The 18,499-nt window shown below is 45.0% G+C and overlaps 1 protein-coding gene across 2 annotated transcripts in view; it reads right to left on the bottom strand.

Moving 5' to 3' along the window:
* PRKCB (protein kinase C beta) overlaps window positions 1-18,499 on the bottom strand; it is a 235,662-nt gene that overhangs the window by 147,491 nt on the left and 69,672 nt on the right. The gene's annotated exons all lie outside the window — the stretch shown is intronic.

Raw genomic sequence — 18,499 nt, 5'->3', positions numbered from 1 at the left:
CTCAGCTAACAGCATGGCATTGTCCGCATATAAGGCAAACACACACCGGTGTCCATAGCTAACACACCTTAAAATTCCCGGAAGCATTCATCCATCTCTAGAGACATTAAACAGCCAAGGGGACATCATACATCTTTGTTTTATTCCAGGGGGTTCCAACCTCAGCCACTTTAAGACTTGTGGACTTCAACTCTATCGCTGGCTGGGGAATTCTGGGAGTTGAAGTCCACAATTCTTAAAGTGGCCAAGGTTGGAGACTCTTGTTTTACTCCCTCCTCCCTGCTGAATCATTTGGCCAGCGCTCCAGCTCTGCTTTCATCAGAAAGAATTCTGATCACATTCAGCAACCGACCTTTCTCTGCTCGTTGCACACAAAAATTCCATGATTCAAGCCTGGGATTATTTGCCATGCATCAGGAATACATTCTGGGGCTGCAGAGTGCCATCAGGCTTCCTGCCTCTGTTACAGGGATCCCCCATCCTCTACCTCAGCGCTGACCTCTTTTTTTGAAACAAAGAGTATCTGATCACAATGCAAACCGATCACGCGTCTCTGCTTTCTAAATAGCCTCAAACCAATTTTAGTTCGGATTCTGTAAGGACAGCCCATGTCCTCCCACTGCAAATGTCTGGAACCTGGCCCAGCTCCAAGCCTGAAAACCCGGGTGGCCTGGATTTCATGGGGGGGGGGGAGGTTTCCTTGGCATCCCCTCTTTACATAGTACTGCATAGGTATAAGTGGAGATGGGGGGAAGCCACTTCCCCGCCCCCAAGAGACAGCAGAAGAGATTCCCCACCCACACACTCCCCCCCGCCTGGCCCAGCTTTGGTGTCCCTCAGACTGATCTGCTCCCCTCCTTCATCTGCCCCCCCCCCCCAAGTCCCTCTCTTCCCTTGGACTCAGACAACCTTCACCGGCACCTGGCCTGGCTGCCTCTGCTGCTCCCTGCTTGCGTTTCCATGTTTGCTGCAGCAGCATTGAATTCTGTCTCTCTCCCCAGCAGCAAAAGCCTGGCAGAGGCTGGGAAGGGGGCTCCACAACGACCCTCTGAGCTATCACAAATCGATCAGGAGCCCAGGAGCCCCATCGTTAGTGGCTGCTAGGATCAGAGCCAGCGACGCTCATAATGTAGTCCAAGGATGAGGAGGGAGCAGACCGTTTTAGCATGACTGCAGCTGCCACAGCCGAACCACTCTGCACTCTGAAGATACGCCTGGATGGAATCTCAGGGCTGCAGATTAGACCAGGGAGCTGACAAAAGATCCCGGAGGGAGCCACATCCGTTTCAGTCCTCAGAAAAATAGGCAGACCTGCCCACGACTCCTCCAGAGTCCAGCTCAGCTGGAAGGAGTCTAGACTAGAGATAAATTCCAGACTGGGGAGGAAGAAAGTCTTCTAAACAAGAAGCTATTGCGAACCGAAAAGAAGCCAAGTTCTCCTAGCCAATGTGAAAGAGAAATGATTCTCAAAGTTTCACCCACAATTGTCCTTGGATTTCATATATGAGCCCCCTTTTAGGACTCCTTTTACAGCTGGCTTGGAAGTTAAAAACGGTGGGGAGGGGATGCCCCAATTCCTGGTGGGCTGGCAAAGCTGAAGCCCTCAGACGGGCTGTGTTGAGCATCCTTCGGCTTCCCTGCCCTGCATCCTGGCATCACCCCAGGAAAAGAGAGATTTGACTCCCTCCTGGCTGCCTTCCCTGTGGGCTGTCAATCAAAGGAATAGAAAAGTAAGTAAGCTTTTATTGCGGTCAGAGACCAAATTAAAATAGACAAAGAAAGGGAGCATATTTTACAAATATGGATAGATCATGGGACAGTACACCATCTACTGCCTCAAATACAATCTGTACTGTCAATACTAGTGATCCTCTGCTGTCGGGCTTACCCGTCTCTTTTCCCGTTTTTTTCCAGCCACGACTGCAGCAAAATTTTTTGCCACCTTTAGAGTTATATTGGAGTCTGCGTCCTGGAGTAGGAAATAAAGGCTGAACATATCAGGTGAACCAGGGAATCTCTGGGAAATAGGAGAAATGAGTCTTGATCTTATATCCCGGTAGTGGGGACATACGAATGTAATATGAACAGGGATTCCGGGGATCAGCCGTCACATGTACAATGGATGGATTTTACACCCCCCCCCGAAAGCCTACTGTCGAGGACATTCGAGGGGATCACATTAAATCGTGCCTTCATAAATGCGAGCCTATGTTTGATAGAGTGTAACGCAGAGAGGTAAGGCGGAGGGTGAGACGAGGGAACAATACCAAGGGAAAACGGTGAGCATGTTCCCGATCCATGTGCCAGATTTAGTTGTCTATCAATGTCATCCAGCCGTTGAAAGATCAACAATTTGGCAGCATCAGGGCCTAGAATAAAAGCTTCAATGGGGGAAAATTCCAATCTTCAAAAGTTTTGTATGGATATTACGGGCCCAGGGACTATGAAAAGGGTCCCGCCATAGGCATTGGCCTAGGTAATAGCCTGGGAGTCTGGTCCACAGGGACAACCAATAGCCAATTGCACGTTTCCACAAGACTGTTGCAAGTGAGGAAGTGCCCAGTTCCAAACGAATTGCGGCGTTACTTACACAGGGGGGGGACTCCCATCAGACGGCGTAGGAACTGGCTGTGAACAGACTCAAAAGAAGAGATGTTGGATTGGACCCAGAGGGAGGCGCCATAGGTGATAGCAGCTACCACCTTTGCCCTGTAGACTTTTAATGCTGAGGGGATGTGATGAGCTCCCTCAGTATGAAAAAAGTGCAGGAGGGCATGGGTGGAGATCTTAGCCTTATTACAGAGGGACTTAACCTGCGCAGGCCACTTGGTATTGGATTGAAAGAGGATACCTAGATATTGGAATCTGTGGACCTGTTCCTCTGGGATGCCATCAAGGTTCCATTGATAGATTTTCCTGCTTCTTGCAAAAATCATATTTTAGACTTTGAGTGGTTTATATGCAGTTGGTTAGCAGAGCAATAGGCAGAAAGGATTTTTAAGGCTCTAAGTAGGCCCATCCGGGAAAATGAAAGTATTGCGGCATCGTCAGCGTAGAGCAGGAGCGGACATCTACAATCAGCTAATCTAGGGGCATGGATGTAGACCATGTGATCCGAAAATGCCTTTCTCCAGTCACTGATATATAAGTTGAAGAGAAAGGGTGCCAGAATACATCCCTGCCTAACCCCCTTGTTAACGGGGATAGCGTTAGAGAGATCCCCCTGCGGGGTAAGGCGCACTTTTGCTTCTGTTCCGTCGTGCAGTTGGGAGATAAGCCAAAGTAATCTTTTGTCAATGCCCCAGGCGGAAAGTTTGGCCCACAGCTTAGCTCTAGGGATGCTGTCAAAGGCAGCCTTTAGGTCTATAAAGGCAACGCAGAGACGACCCTTCCTGGGGGTGGAATATTTTACGGCAAGATGATGAAGGATCAGGGCATGGTCAATTGTAGAGTGGTCTGGACGGAACCCTGCCTGCTCATATCCGAGCAGGTCGGCCTCTTCAGCCCAGCACTCCAGTTTAATTCAATGGCTATTTACACCCATAATTCTGGACACGAAGAAATCACTGGGCTGCTTGGGATCTGCCACTGGGAAACCTGTGGGGAGTGGAGCTAAGGAGCCTCTCATGAAGACCACGATGCGATCCTGCTTGCAATGCAGTCTTTACTAAGGAGGAAGCCTCTCGGGGCTCCCTGCAGACCAGAAACCTGGCCCTGGAACCGCTCTGGAAAGGAAGCCGAGCAGATTCAGCTCTTTCAGGGCTGCCAGCTGCCCAGCTCATGCCTGGCATTGGGCCAGGCTGCAAAACCGCTGCTGGACCAGCCGCTTTGCCTGCAACCCAAGGAAAATGTCAGCAGGCAACATTCCCTCCCCAGCTTCCCAGGAATGAAGAGCCAGCAGGACTGGCTCCTCCCAGGTGGGGGCAGGTGGATGGCAGCGATTTGGCAGCCCCCTCAACCGCTTCTCAAGTGACGCTCAGGATTCCAAGCTGGTAAAAGATGCAATTAATGTGCATTACATGCCTGGAACTAAAAGGCATCCAAGAATAAAATGGGTGCTATTCTCTATATGGAGAGGGGGGAGGAGGGAGGGAGAAGGAGAGAGGGGAAAACTGAAGCGCTTTTAATAAAATCATATCATATTATCTAAGAGATAGTTATGGGAGGGAGGGAGGGAGGAAAGAAGGAAGGAGGGAGGGAGGGGGAAGGCAGGCAGGCAGGCAGGCAGGCAGGCAGGCAGGCAGGCAGGCAGGAAGGAAGGAAGGAAGGAAGGAAGGAAGGAAGGAAGGAAGGAAGGAAGGAGAGGAGGAGGGAGGGATATGTTGCTGTATGTTTATTGGACAGGATAGAAAAAAGGATGATGGAGCCCGAATCCTGCTATGGAAGCCAGACTCCTGACACATTTTAGGGCACAGCAATGGGTTTGGCGCATTTTTGGGGGGGGGGTAAACAAGCTTTCAGTGTGGAATTAGTCCCATCGCAAGTTAAAGTATAACTGCAAATAAGGTTGAAGGTATTTGTTTTAGATGTGGACAGGAAAATTATGGCTTTTCTCTTTTGGGGGGGGCAAAATTTGGACAGTAGTATCATGGGATGTCATGTTTAAAATTAAAGTGTCTCCAGAGCCCCACCCTCTGCCCCTCCCCAGTTCTATCCCCACATATGAAGAAAATGGGTTCCCCGTGTGCAGGAATTTGGCTGCAAAGAAACATCTGGGGAAATCAAAGCTGCAGCATCAGGCGGAAGAGAGGCAGCCAAGCCAAAAGTCAATTATCACACAGCAACTGTTAATGAGATGAAAGCTGGAGGCTGGCTGGCCACTTTCAGGGTCCAAGGCAGCCCCCCCCCCATCACCCCCCCCACACCTCCCCCCCACACCCCACACCCCATGCAGAAACCAGCCGTCAGCTCTCCTTGTTTGGGGGGGAGGGATTGTCACATTTTTTTCAACGAGAAATAATATTTTGGAAATGATCATATTGGTCATTAGTTTCCCTGCATTTTCCATTGCAGGGAAACTAATGGTCTATTGAACTAGATTGTTCCATTTTAGTAAGAAGCAGATACAGGCATGTCTTAAATGAGCCTTGAGATTTATCTCGAATCACATGGGAGCTGTCTTTTGGACAGAGAAAATGAATTCATAATCAAAAGACTTATTATGGTTTACCCCTGGAAGCCCAACCATATGGCTTCAACTATTTAGTGGATTGCATAATTGATTAATCTAGATCACCTATGGATAACTTTAATGAATCATGGCTTCAAATTATCAATATATTTATGTCAACAAAATACATTTTGCATGTTTTTGCTTATTTTCAGTTTCCTTCTTTTGTAATTTTGTTTTCCTTCATTATTTATATTTAGTTCATTAAAAATGAAAAACAAAAAACAGTTAGGTCTCCTTGGGCAATTAAATCAAATGCCAGGAGGCCCATTTGGGAAGAAAATCTCCCTCATAAAAGACATGCAGGAACAGAAGTGAAAATGGAAGCTGCTGACAAGGTCATTTCCCAGTACAGGAACTACCAGGAACAAAGGAGTAAGCTATCAATCAATCAATTAATATCCTGTCTTTATTATTTTTATATGGGTTCAAGGATGCTTCCAGGGTCCAACCCTCTCCCACCCCCTATCCCAAAGCTTCAGAGGGAAGGCTTTGCTCATTCAATAATGTATGCAAACACAAAGTAATTTATGGCCTCTAGACTCCACCAGTTTTATTAACCTCAAGAAATCTCACAATATAAAATTATTATACTCTAAAAAGAGGATTGCCTTGTTATTCATTTAATAATTATTAAATAAGCATAAATTACTAAATTTGTTACTTTAATATTTGATAACTGTATTTCAGCTTCACTGGCTTCCTTTGTAATATAATCCACATCTGTGTATTTCATTTTATGTCTTTAAATACATAAAAAGTCCACCAGATTACAAGAACACAAGCGAGCAATCAGACAAGGAGATCCAAAGTCATCGGTAGCCTCACATTGCAATGAACAAGGACAGACTTTCAATTTTGCAGTTACTAAGATTGTTGGCTGAGCAGGGACAAAAATTGCCAGGGAAATGATTGAAACTGGAAAATGGGCCCCCTGTCAGTCAATAAGTCAATAAGATTTACCATCAGCTTATCAAGTACTTAGGAGCCCAGGGCTTGGCAGCACAAGGAAACAACAGCTAATGAATTAATAGCCAGCCATCAACACACCAATGAACAACTAAAAAGCAATAGCAATAGCACTTAGACTTATATACTGCTTTACAGTCCTCTCTAAGTGGTTTACAGAGCCAGCATATTGCCCCCCAACAATTTGGGTCCTCATTTTACCCACCCCAGAAGGACGGAAGGCTGAGTCAACCTTGAGCCTGGTGAGAGTTGAACTGCCAAATTGCAGGCAGATGGCAGTCAGCAGAAGTAGCCTGCAGTACTGCATTCTAACCACTACACCACTGTGGCTCACAGTGCCACAGACAGTCACAGACAGCTAAGCATCACATAAATAGTACACATAGAATAGCCAAAAGCACATGTTCTGGTGAGAGAGAAGTTCCCTGAGGATGGGCTCCAGCACAAATCTGAAAGCTCAGAAGACACAACCTCTGGTCCCAGTGACCGACCCAGATTGAATTCTGCAAAAAGACCATCCAAAGTTTCCCCAAACCATCCAAAGGCTCCATGGCACAAAATGGTGAAGAACACCTGATCTGGGATGGTGGGTGGTTCAATTTGTCCCAACATTGGGGAGATTTAAGAAAGCAATCCTAATTGGTTTATTTCAGGAGAAGAAGAACTGCAACATTTTCCTTTTCCATTATATGGATGTTTATGGTTCCTCAGACTTCCTGTGGTAGCCTTCTATTTCTTTCTTATTTATCCCATTTATATACCGTTATCTTTATTTATTCATCACAAGTTATATATTACTCAATCCAGTTTACCCGAGCAGACTGTAAAACTGCTCAGAGGAGATTAGCAACTGAAATAAGTCTGATAAAACTTATAAAACACTACTTGATAAGGCCTTGGTAAGGCCACCCTTGGAATGCAGCATCCAGGTTTGGTCACCACGATATAAAAAAGATGTTGAGACTTTGGAAAGAGTGCAGAGAACAACAACCAGGATGATTAGGGGACTGGAGACTAAAACATATGAAGAACAGTTGCTAGTTTAGGCATGGCTAGTTTAATGAAAAGAAGGACTAGGGGTGACATGATAACAGTCTTCCAATATTTGAGGGGCTTCCACAAAGAAGAGGGGGTTCAACCTGTTCTCCAAAGAACCTGAAGGCAGGTCAAGAAGCAACAGATGGAAACTCATCAAGGAGAGACCTGGAATAAAATCTAGGTTTTCTTTTTCCTCTCTGCCTCTGATTACTCAGCTGTACTGATGAGGCAACACTTCTGCAGCTCCTGAAGGATTTACGTCTTTCATAACCATGACAGAGTTATGGACGTCTGACTCGAATCACTGTTTTTCTCTAGAGGGATCTCTTGGGAAGGCCTCCCATTAAGAGCTCTTATGTCCCGTAATCAAATGAAGTTGAAGGAAACAACTTATTATGATCCTGTCCCAAAGCTCTCGGTTGAGAGTTTATTAAAACACACATTATATGGACTTAAAACACTTGGGATTCGAAGCTTAACCAGCTTCAGAAAGAGCCCAATTCTGCCAACTCTTGTTCTGCTGTAAATTGCCCAGAGTTGTTTGAAATGAGATGGGAAGGGAGGGAGGGAGGGAGGGGAGGAGGGTGGGTGGGCTAGCGTTACAGAGGAATGACTCCAGTGGGTCCCCTCTCTTTAATAGGGGAGGAGGGAACTGTCAAGACTCTCTCCAGAATCTGGCTGTCTGGTGGCCTTCTTCTCATCAGAATGCCCACGGCAAGGAAAGAGGAGCTTTGGTCATGCAACAAGAGAGAATATAAGGCTAACTGGAGCATTAGCCAGAACCTTTGACCCTGCAGGATTTCCCACTGGTGGGAGGGCTGTCCTGGGGCTGGCAAAGTCCAGAAGGAATGCAAAAGGGGCAGATTTGCTCCGAATCGCAAACCACGTGCCGCTCATCAAGCTCCTCTCAAGACGAAGGAGGTCCTGCCCATCAAACTGCTTTCCAGCCCTCTGGCAACTGCTATCAAGGACAACAAGGAATGAAATCAGAGTCAAGCGTGCCCTCTTTGAGAACTAAAGGCAGCAGTCACAGCAAAGGAATTAAATCTGATTCATTCCGGTTCCTAACCAATGAACGGGGGTTGCTGGGGGGCTTTGTAGCATTGCAGGGAAGAAGGGGGAAGTCTTGCATATAAGCCTCACTGAAAGAAAAGGCTTTCCTTTCCATGCTTTTAGAAGTGCCAACCTCACACCCTGTTTGCGGGTTCACTGTCCTACAGGTGTTGTGCAAGAGCATCCCACCTTCCCCTGGGACACCAAGACATAGAACATAGAATAATAAGAGTTGGAAGGGACCTTGGAGTAGTAGTCCTACTGCTCGAGCAGGAGACCCTATGCCCGTGATGGCGAACCTATGGCACAGGTGCCAAAGGTGACACGCGTAGCCATATTGGTGGGCATGGGAACTCAGCTCCAGCTGATTTTCGGGCCTTTTGGGCCCACCAGAAGTTGGGAAACAGTCTGTTTCCTGCCTCGGGGAGTGGTGGGGAAGGCCCATTTTTTGCTCTCCCTAGCCTCCAGAGCCTTTCTAGGTGTCTGGGGAGGGCAAAAACGGCCTTCCCCACCTCCTGGAGGCCCTCCGGAGGCCAGAAACGGCAGGACGTTGGCAAATGGGCCATTTTCAGCCTCCGGAGGGCCTCCAGGGGGTGGGGAAGGCCATTTTCGCCCTCCCCAGACTCCTAGAAAGGCTCTGGAGGCTGGGGAGAGCAAAAAATGGGCCTACCATGCCATCGCATGCCAGGAGTGTGGGGGAGGTTGCATGCGCATGCGCAGGGGCAGGGCACATAGAATTATGGGTGTGGGCACACACGTGTATAAATCCCCCGCTCCTGGCATGCGATGGCAAAAAGGTTAGCCATCACTGCCCTATGCCATTCTGGACAAATGGTTGTCCAGTCCCTTCTTTTTTTAAAATTTTGGGATATACATCAATATCATTATATGAACAGCGAGGCATCTGGGTATCATTTGTTTAAATGCAAATAATAATAGTAATATTAATAATATTTGTTACATTAATCATACTTATGTAATTGTGGTATTATTATACATATTTGTATTAGAGTGTGTTCCTTCATTGTTTAGTTGTTTTTGTGCGCCATTCTAATAACAATCACAATATTATTTAAATGTACATAGTGATACCATCTTTCAACATCTAATCTTTACATTTAGCTATTACTTTTAGTATATTATATAAAAATATGTATAATAATATTCCCCCTTGATCTTGTCTCTCTTTCTATTCTAGCTCTCAATAAAGCCAATCTTATATTAAACAGCATTCCCTTTCTAACCCTCATCTCTTCCCTGCTTTAGTATTTGAATTCTTATTCATTTTTTGACTTGCTTCCCAAACTCCTCCCTTGGGTCTTTGTCTCTGTCTACATCTTTCCTATTTAACCCAAATATTTCTTCCATCTCTACTATCTTTTGCTGCCGTACCTTCGGAGGATCTGCCCAAGCCCCTAACTTCTCTTCAAAAATATATTTATCCAATCCCATTTTTTGATCTCTTAATATATATTGTCCCTTATTTGATTCATAGGTCTTTATTGTCTTCTCCTTCTTCTCTTCATGTTTTATTTGTTGATTTATCTGTTCTGTCTTTTCCTCTGGTCTTTCTATTATCTCCTCTATTTCCTGTGTTTTATTATCTTTATTCATTGTCCCTTGTTGAACATTTTCTGATTTCCCCACAGTGTCATGCATTAAGTCTTTTATCTCCCTGTGGTTCTTTATCAATGTATCATAAGTGCTTTGGAGCATCAAGACCATTTTTTTTTTGAAATCCATTCATCTCCCTCTGATGCAACATCTTGTCTTATAGGTCCAAATATTGCCCAATAGCCTGTCAGTAGTCTGTCAGCGCCCCAAAGTCTCAATTGTCTATGACCTCAGAAAACCAGCTTAGAAACCATTTGCTCAATCCTAGCGTTGCTCCTCAGGGGAATGCAATAGTTATAGTTCTTTGTGTCCCACAGTTAGTCAATTAGTTCCATTTAGGTAATCCAGGAAGATTTCCAAATGACTCCTTAAGTCCACTCTGTAAATTCAGTCATAGATCCTGGCATTTAAAAGTCGCTTTCTTCAGATGTCTTCCATAATCTCACAGTTAAACCTCCAATAACCATGAAGTAGACAGATATAGAACAATAGATGGCACAGAAATCCTCCAGGTGTTATTTATTTCCACTTTTTTCTCCTTTGTCTTATCAGTACTTCCCAAGGTTGTAGGAGTTTAGTATATATTCCATTCACCAGTAGATGGTGAATGACAAATATTTATATCAGTTTTTTGCAAGTAGTCAATATTCAGACAAATAATTCCAGCATTTAAAAATACCTTACTAAAATATTGCCAATAAAGTTTAAAAATCCAATCTTTCTATATTTTAAAGATTTTGCGCTCTCCCTTTAGTTCCTTTTCTTTTGGGTCTATAATTTTTCTCTCTGCAATTATTCGCCGCTTTGACAAGCATTTCAAAGAGTCTCTTTTCCAGGGTTTATTTTCTTTGGGGTTAGGTTCTAGCAGTGGTGAAATGTAAAATTTGTTACTACCGGTTCTATGGGCATGGCTTGGTGGTGGGGGGTAATGTGACTATGTGGGCGTGGCCAACTTTTTTTTTTTTACTTTTAAAAGCATTTTTTCTACATCCTTAAGAGGTTGCAGAAAAAAATGCTTTTAGAAGCCTCTGACGATCAGGCAACTCAGCTGGGATCACCAGAGGCTTTTAAAGGCATTTTTTTTCCTACAACCTCTTCGGCTGAAGAGGTTGCAGAAAAAAATGCTTTTAAAAGCCTCTGACAATCCCAGCTGAGCTGCGCGATCATCAGAGGCTTTTTTTACTTTTAAAAGAATTTTTTCGGCCGAAGAGGTTGTAAAAAAATGCTTTTAAAAGTAAAAAAAAAAAAAAGCCTCTGATGATCGCATGGCTCAGCTGGGCATGGGGGTGGCAGGGATTTTTGCTACCGGTTCTCCGAACCACCCGCCACCATCGCTACCGGATCAGGTGATCCGGTCCGAACCGGGAGCATTTCACCCCTAGGTTCTAGGTTAAAAAAAAAAATCACCTCACCCAGCTCCAATCACTGTTCATCTATACTACTGTTTTTTTGGCTGCCCCGGCTTCACAGCAGTCATAATGACAGCCTCTCCTCTTCTTCGTTAATGGGAGGGAATCCCTGGAGGGAAGTCACCACTCTCCGCGACCTGCAGGGTGCCCCTCCTTTCTTTGTCACCCCTACAGGTGGACTTTAGCGCCTGGGGGGGCTCCAACGAGGAGGATTCGGCGAGAGTTCATGGAGCCCTGCTCCTCACATCCAATCTCTCCACGACGTCAAATTGGAAGTCGTCCAGTCCCTTCTTAAAATCCTCCAGTGATGGAGCATCCATAACTTCTGAAGGCAACCCATTCCACTAGTTGATTGTTCTCACTGTCAGGAATTTTCTCCTTAGTTCTAGGTTGCTTCTCTCTTTGTTCAGTTTCCATCCATTCCGTCTTGTCCTGCCTTCAGGTGCTTTGGAGAATAGGTGGACCCCAGTAGTGGGTTCCACTTACCTTTGCCACTTGTTCAGTATCGGGAGCGCACTTGTGTGCAGAATCTTCTGCACATGTGCAGAGCATCCGTGATGAAGTCTGGGTGGGTGGGCGGAGCCTCCCACAGCCACCACTACCAGTTCACCTGAACCAGGGCGAACCAGTGGAAACCCACCACTAGTGGGCCCCCTCTTCTTTGGGGCAGCCCCTCAAATATTGGAACAATCCTTCTTTTCGTTAGACTAGGCATAGCCAGATGCAAAGCAGCAGGCTCTCCACAGCCTTGGTCACCATGCTGCACCATATCAGAAGAGGCATTTCCAAGGCAGAGCTGCACATCAATTCCTCTACTGCTTGTTCACTTGCTTCTCCTCCCATCATGCACTCCCTTCTTGGCCAACTAAGTGACACTTGCCAGACCCACAGCACTCCTGCTTAGCAAAGAATGTTTTGAAAATCTCATTTTGCTCTCTCATTTCAGCCTTTTTTTGGCCTACTTATGCTAGCTTCCTTTTGGAAATGGTGTCTTCTTTCTACAGATTCAATTCAGGTCTCCATCTCATCCATCCATCTATCCAAGCAGAACATAAGGAATCTCCTCAAAGCAACTCACCTGGACCAAACTAAATGTCTATGGAGATTTTCAGTCATCAGGGTCATGGTTGTCTCAAAGGTGTTTTTTCAAGAGGCAACTGGACTTTCAGCTTCAGAGATGAAGAAGCTTCTTGGATGAGAAGTGAAACATCTTCAAAGAAAAAACCCCAGAAAGTCCAGTTGCCTTTTGAAAAAACACCTTTGGGACTGGACCAAAGTACTTTTTTCCCGTACCCTGCCCCAGAAGATCATGGAAGATATGAGTTGGGAGGATTTTAGAGGTCACATAGACCAACCCAAACGCAGGAATCCACTAAACCAGCTTTGTGGCTGACAACCTTCTATTGGCCTAATCACATTCTTGTCTTCTGAGAGAAAAGAGTTTTGCAGCTGGCTTGCAAAAGTGTAAGTAACGCAATAGAGTTCTCAAAACTGAAATGCCATTTGAAATGCGAACCTTCAGAATATGCAGATGGGTCTGTAGATCCTTTTCCTTAATTAAAACAAAAACTACCCTCTAGTTAGGTCTGGCCTATCTAGCATATTTAGAAAGTAACAGAATGATGGGTTAGAAAATATTTTTAAAACATGGATGGGATTTTAGGGTTTTAATGGTTTGTTGTTGTTATTGTTTGGCTATTTATTTGTGTCTGCTTTTGGAGATGTTTAACTGTGTGAGCTGCCCCAAGTAACATTAACTGAGATGCGTATTTATACTAATTGAAGAAGCAAATGAACAAGTAATGAGGACAAAAACAATATGAACCATCAAAATTAAGGAATATTTTGTCAATCTGGAACAATGAGCAGAAACCAAGCCATTTGAATTTCAACAGGGACAATGAAAAACCCTCCCTTGGGAGAGGAAAAATCAAAGCAACGAGTTGAAGACGAAGGAGATTGTGTTTGAGCAGTAGCGGAGGCAAGACAGGAAGCGATGGAGGGAAACTAATCAAGGAGAGAAGCAATCTAGCACTGAGGAGAAATTTCCTGACAGTGAGAAGAATAAACCAGTGGAAGGGCTGGCCTCCAGAAGTTGTTGTTCCATCACTGAACAACCATTTGTTTGAAATGGTAGAGGGCAGGGGTGAAATGCTCCCGGTTCGGACCAGCTCGGGTGAGTAGGTAGCGATGGCAGCAGGCAGTTCGGAGAACCGGTAGCAAAAATCCCTGCCCCCGCCCCCCATGCCCAACTGAGCCGCGATCATCAAAGGCTTTTTTTCTTTTAAATGGCTCTGACGATCCCAGCTGAGTTGCCTGATCAGCAGAAGGTTTTTTAAAAACCCTCTGACGATCAAGCAACTCAGCTGGGATCGTCAGAGCCTTTTGAAAGCATTTTTTTACATGGTTTTACATGTAAAAAATGGTTTTAAAAGTTAAAAAAAAATTGCCCACGCCCACCCAGTCACATTACCAGCCCCCACCAAGCAACGCCCACAGAACCGGTAGTAACAAATTTTAGATTTCACCACTGGTAGAGGGTCTCCTGCTCGAACAGGAGGTTGGACTAGAACAACAGTCTCTAACCTTTTCAGCTTTGATGACCACCGGGGGTGGGGGAGATGGTTCTGTATGAACGGTGAGTGGGCACATGCACCTACCTCTTGCACAAATGGAGCTGCAGGCACTCACTCGCCCACCCACTCAACTGCTGCTTCATGGCCCGGTTCTGAACAGGCTGTGGCCCGGGGGTTGGGGACCCCTGGACTAGAAGACCTCCAAGATCATGTCCAACTCTATGTTATTCTATGTTCTAAGAACAAGTGCTGATGAAATGATTAAGCTATAATTATTAGATTAACAGAGTTGATAGGTACCTTGTAGGTCATCTAGTCCACCCCCCCCCCACTCAAGCAGGAGACCCTCCACCATTTCTGACAGATGGCAGTCCAGTCTCTTCTTGAAAGCCTCCAGGGATGAAGCTCCCACAACTTCCGAAGGCAACTTCTGTTCCATGGGTTGATTGTTCTCACTACCAGAAAATTTCTCCTTATCTGATCAGTAAATTCATTATTTCAAGGCATATTGACTGGGAAATTGAGCTCAAATGGGTGCTGGGCTAGGAGAAGACCCCATTTCTCAGGGGTCGACCCTGAGTCTGTACCTCCAGACTGTGCATGGTAGCACTAGAGGAAGCTACAGTGGTAAAAAATATGGTCTCACATTTCAATGCCACTCCTCAGGAATGTGCGATTGTTTTGACTTGCACAAAATCTCATCCTTTACACGGCAGAAATTGTACTGCTTTGTACAAATAATTAGGGAGTAACCACGAGCTCTGGGGTTTGATGACTATCAAAAGGAAGCATTTTAAAATAACTCTTTAAAATGAAAGATGAAGCTATTTTGTTCTTAGAGTGACATCCTCCGTCAGCAAAAGATGTTCTATTTGAAAGTAAAGATAGATTCCTTGAATTTGACTGGTTAACAATGGTGGCTTCCTTGACATATTTTGACTTTTAAATCAGCTAAAACTGGATTTACAAGGCAATAAAATTAGTGTTCTTAAAGTTCACAAAAAAGTTGAAGTAACAATTTGAAAAGTTTGTTTATGGCGAAAGCAAGTTGACAAGAGAAATATTAAATCTTTTTTTCAACATTAACTGAATTACAGGAGAAATATGGTGAAACTAATACATGAGATATGATTTCTGTATGAACTTGTATCAAATGAAGGAAAATGAATATTTTCCTTCTGAAAAAATATACATTAACAGCCCATTTATCATTAACCCCCCAAGATGAGAAAAATACCACTGACTATATCAGATGTAAATTCATTAATTGAAGTTGCCTGTGATATTGCCTTAAAGGAAATATTGAAAACATGAATATTCACATATGTATGAAACTGCTATTTCTTCATGTGCAACATATAAATATGACATGATTTTTCTTCTTTCATTTTCTTCAAATATAAGTATAGCAATAGCAATGGCACTTAGACATATATACCGCTTCACAGTGTTTTACAGCTCTCTCTAAGCAGTTTACAGAGTCAGCATATTGCCCCCAACAATTTTTTTAATTAATATAATATATCTTTTTTGGTCCACATTTTACCCACCTCAGAAGGACTGAGTCAACCTTGAGCCTGGTGAAATTTGAACTGCCAAATTGCAGGCAGCCGGCAGGCAGCAGAAGTAGCCTGCAATACTACATTATAACCACTACACCACCAAAACAAAGATTTGTTTCTTTTGCTCCAACTAAACTGGACTGAAGACTGGACTAAACTTGTATGTAAGTATCAAAAGGAAAACAGGAAAAAAAAACCAGCTCCCATATAAAGTTATATGGCTAGGTAAACTTGGATAAACTCTGCTAAACTCTCCCCAACCAGTAGCCCTCCAGCCTCATCTTAAAAAAATTGGAAAAGAGAAATCCACTTTTGCTTTAGGCCAGCACCTCTCAACCTTGGCAGCTTTCAGATGGATGGACTCCAACTCCCAGAATCCCCAGCCAGAAAGCTGGGAGTTGGAGTCCACCCATCTGAAAGCTGCCAAGGTTGAGAGATGCTACTGCACTACAAAAACAGTTCCAAGCCCTAGAGTTTCTACCAGTAGGAAATTCCTCCTAATCTCTTTGCATGTTCACTCTTGTGCTTGCTGTGACCTTAGAGTCAAGAGAGAAAAAATCCATCTTCTCTTGACCTTTTAAAAATTTGATTTGCTCTCCTGCGCTTGATGGTCTTCTTGCTATTGTATCTCCCAATCTTGCAGGATGCCCCTTTTCATCCCTCAATAGGCATTAGAAGAGCACACAACTTCTCTGAAGTAAGGCGGGCAGCTATTTCTGAGTAGGGAAGCAATGAGACCTTCTTTTCCCCATCAAAGCTGGCCATAACCCACTATCTTTGCCCCCAAACCAGCATGCGGCTGTTCTGCCCTCTGAATGGTGGGAGATGCACTCTGGAGACCCCTAGTTGTCTGCCCTCATTCAGATTTGGAACCTGTTGTCAGGCTCCAAAGGCCAAGCAAGACACGCTGAGTTTCTTCTAAGCAGTTTGTTTTATTCTTCCTCACCTCTAGACAGAGAACTTGCCAAACTGAAACAGAATGTTTGCACCGATAAATATACTCTGAGAACTCTTGGGGAAGAGCCATCTTGACTCTCTTTCTCCCACACAAGCTATCTAAGCTTTGTTCTCGCTTGGTCTTCTGGAACGCCTCCTTCCCTGCCTGCTGGAAATGAGGACTGCATTCCACCCCACTAGCTGGCCCATGGGGAATGGAGCAGTTCCAGTCAACAGAAGAGGTTTCCCCAGAGGAACTGAGCAGAGCGGCCTCACGGAGCATCAGAGATGCCGCGCTCTGATGGAAGGTGGCCTGGAGCGGATCAGTGGAGGACTCGTCATCCGATGACCCAGAAGCATCTTGACATTGGAGAGTGGCAGCATCTGTCTCCAGGCCAGGAGGTGGAGAGAGAGGGAGAGGAGGGGTATGTGTGTGCAAGGCAAGATTCAAGAGTCAAAAATGCCACGACCATCATTCACATCCTTCAAGTACCATCCCCATATCCAGCACAGAGTTCCTGAAACCCTTGAAGGATCCCCTAATCTGCTCAAGATGGAGGATCAAGTAAGCAGGAGGGGAAGGAAGAGAACTGCAGGGGGAAAACTCTCTCCCCCCCCCACCAACTCCCCACTTCCAGGTGGGAAAGGGACAAGTGGTGGAGAGAGAGGTGGAGGCCTCAGACAGCCCACCTCGGTCAACATTTTAAAGACCTTCTCCACACCTGCCTGGCAGCTGGCCTGCGAGGACAATCATCTGGCTGTATTTTGGTCTGCTCATCACCAAAGAGACTAAAAATAGAGGGAGAACAGAGGCTCATCAGCCCCTCCCCATCAATCACAGTGGCAGCCTCTGAAATTAGCTCTCCCCCACTGACAGCACATCGCTTCAAAGAGTGTGTGTATGTGTGTGTGTCTTGCCTTGCTTGGTGCCCAGAATGTGGATCCTCTCCAGATTTTCTAAAGACTGCTGAAAGCAGAATCTGTGTTTTTATTGTTAAATTAATTGCTGGGTTTCTAGCTCAAAGGGCCCCGAGGTATCATTTATAGATATGTATAAGCGTTTGGAGTATGGCAGGAGAAAAATGGGAGGGTTTGGCTCCAAACGTATTTTGCATTTCCTCCTAAACTTTCAAAACTCTGAATGTTTAATTTGCCTTTTTGACAAGTTTGACAAGTTTTGCAATTGGGCATTTTCCAAGTCAGCTGGAAGAATCCTCTTTCGTTGCTCTCCCAGAGATGGGTTGCCACGAGCACGTGGATCAAACCACCCATTGCAAATCATGGCTCCATCTTGGCAGTGGTGAAATCTAACATTTATTACTACTGGTTCTGTGGGCGTGGCTTGGTGGTGGTGGGATAATGTGACTGGGTGGGTGTGGCCAATTTTTTTTTTTTAACTTTTAAAACCATTTTTTCTACAGCCTCTTCGGCAAAGAGGCTGTAAAAAAATGCTTTCAAAAGGGTTTAATGATCCCAGCTGAGTTGCCTGATCGCCAGAGGCATTTAAAACAAAAAAAGTCTCTGCCGATCAGGCAACTCAGCTTGGATTGTCAGAGGCATTTAAAAGAAAAAAAGGGTTTTTTCCTTTTAAAAGCCTTTGATGATCCCAGCTGAGCCGCACGATCATCAGAGGCTTTTTTTTTTTTTTTTTACTTTTAAAAGCATTTTTTCGGCCTGAAGAGGTTGTAGAAAAAAATGCTTTTAAAAGAAAAAAAAAAAAGCATCTGATGATTGTGCAGCTCAGCTGGGCATGGAGGGGGGCAGGGATTTTTGCTACCGGTTCTCTGAACCACCCGCCTCCATTGCTACTGGATCGGGCGATCTGGTCCAAACCGGGAGCATTTCACTCCTGCATCTTGGGTTGTTTGGTCATATCCTGCAGACCCCTCCCAAGCATGGCAGGTGGGTTCCACAGGAAATGGAGGAAGGGGGTTAGGAAAACAGCCCCTGAGCGGAGAAGATCCTTTTGGCATGAAAGGTGGACTCTGCCTTTCAGCCTGGCTTGTACTCAAAACAGTATTTTAAAAACCAAACCTAGAATGTAGAAAGTATATCCGGGGACAACAAGCTGCGAATGGGCTAAAGGGGCTGGCGGCAAGAATATCACAATGATGCCCAGGACCATGTGATCAAATCCCCCCTGTCTTTTAAACATCAGGACTCTCCTCCCTC

The sequence above is a fragment of the Pituophis catenifer genome, unplaced genomic scaffold, assembly GCF_029215685.1.
Source record: "Pituophis catenifer annectens isolate HBS135680 unplaced genomic scaffold, rPitCat1.0.hap2 SCAF_16, whole genome shotgun sequence".
In the NCBI taxonomy this organism is placed as follows: Eukaryota; Metazoa; Chordata; class Lepidosauria; order Squamata; family Colubridae; genus Pituophis; species Pituophis catenifer.
The sequence above is the reverse complement of the archived record's forward strand: the minus strand, read 5'-3'. Positions and strand labels throughout refer to the sequence as shown.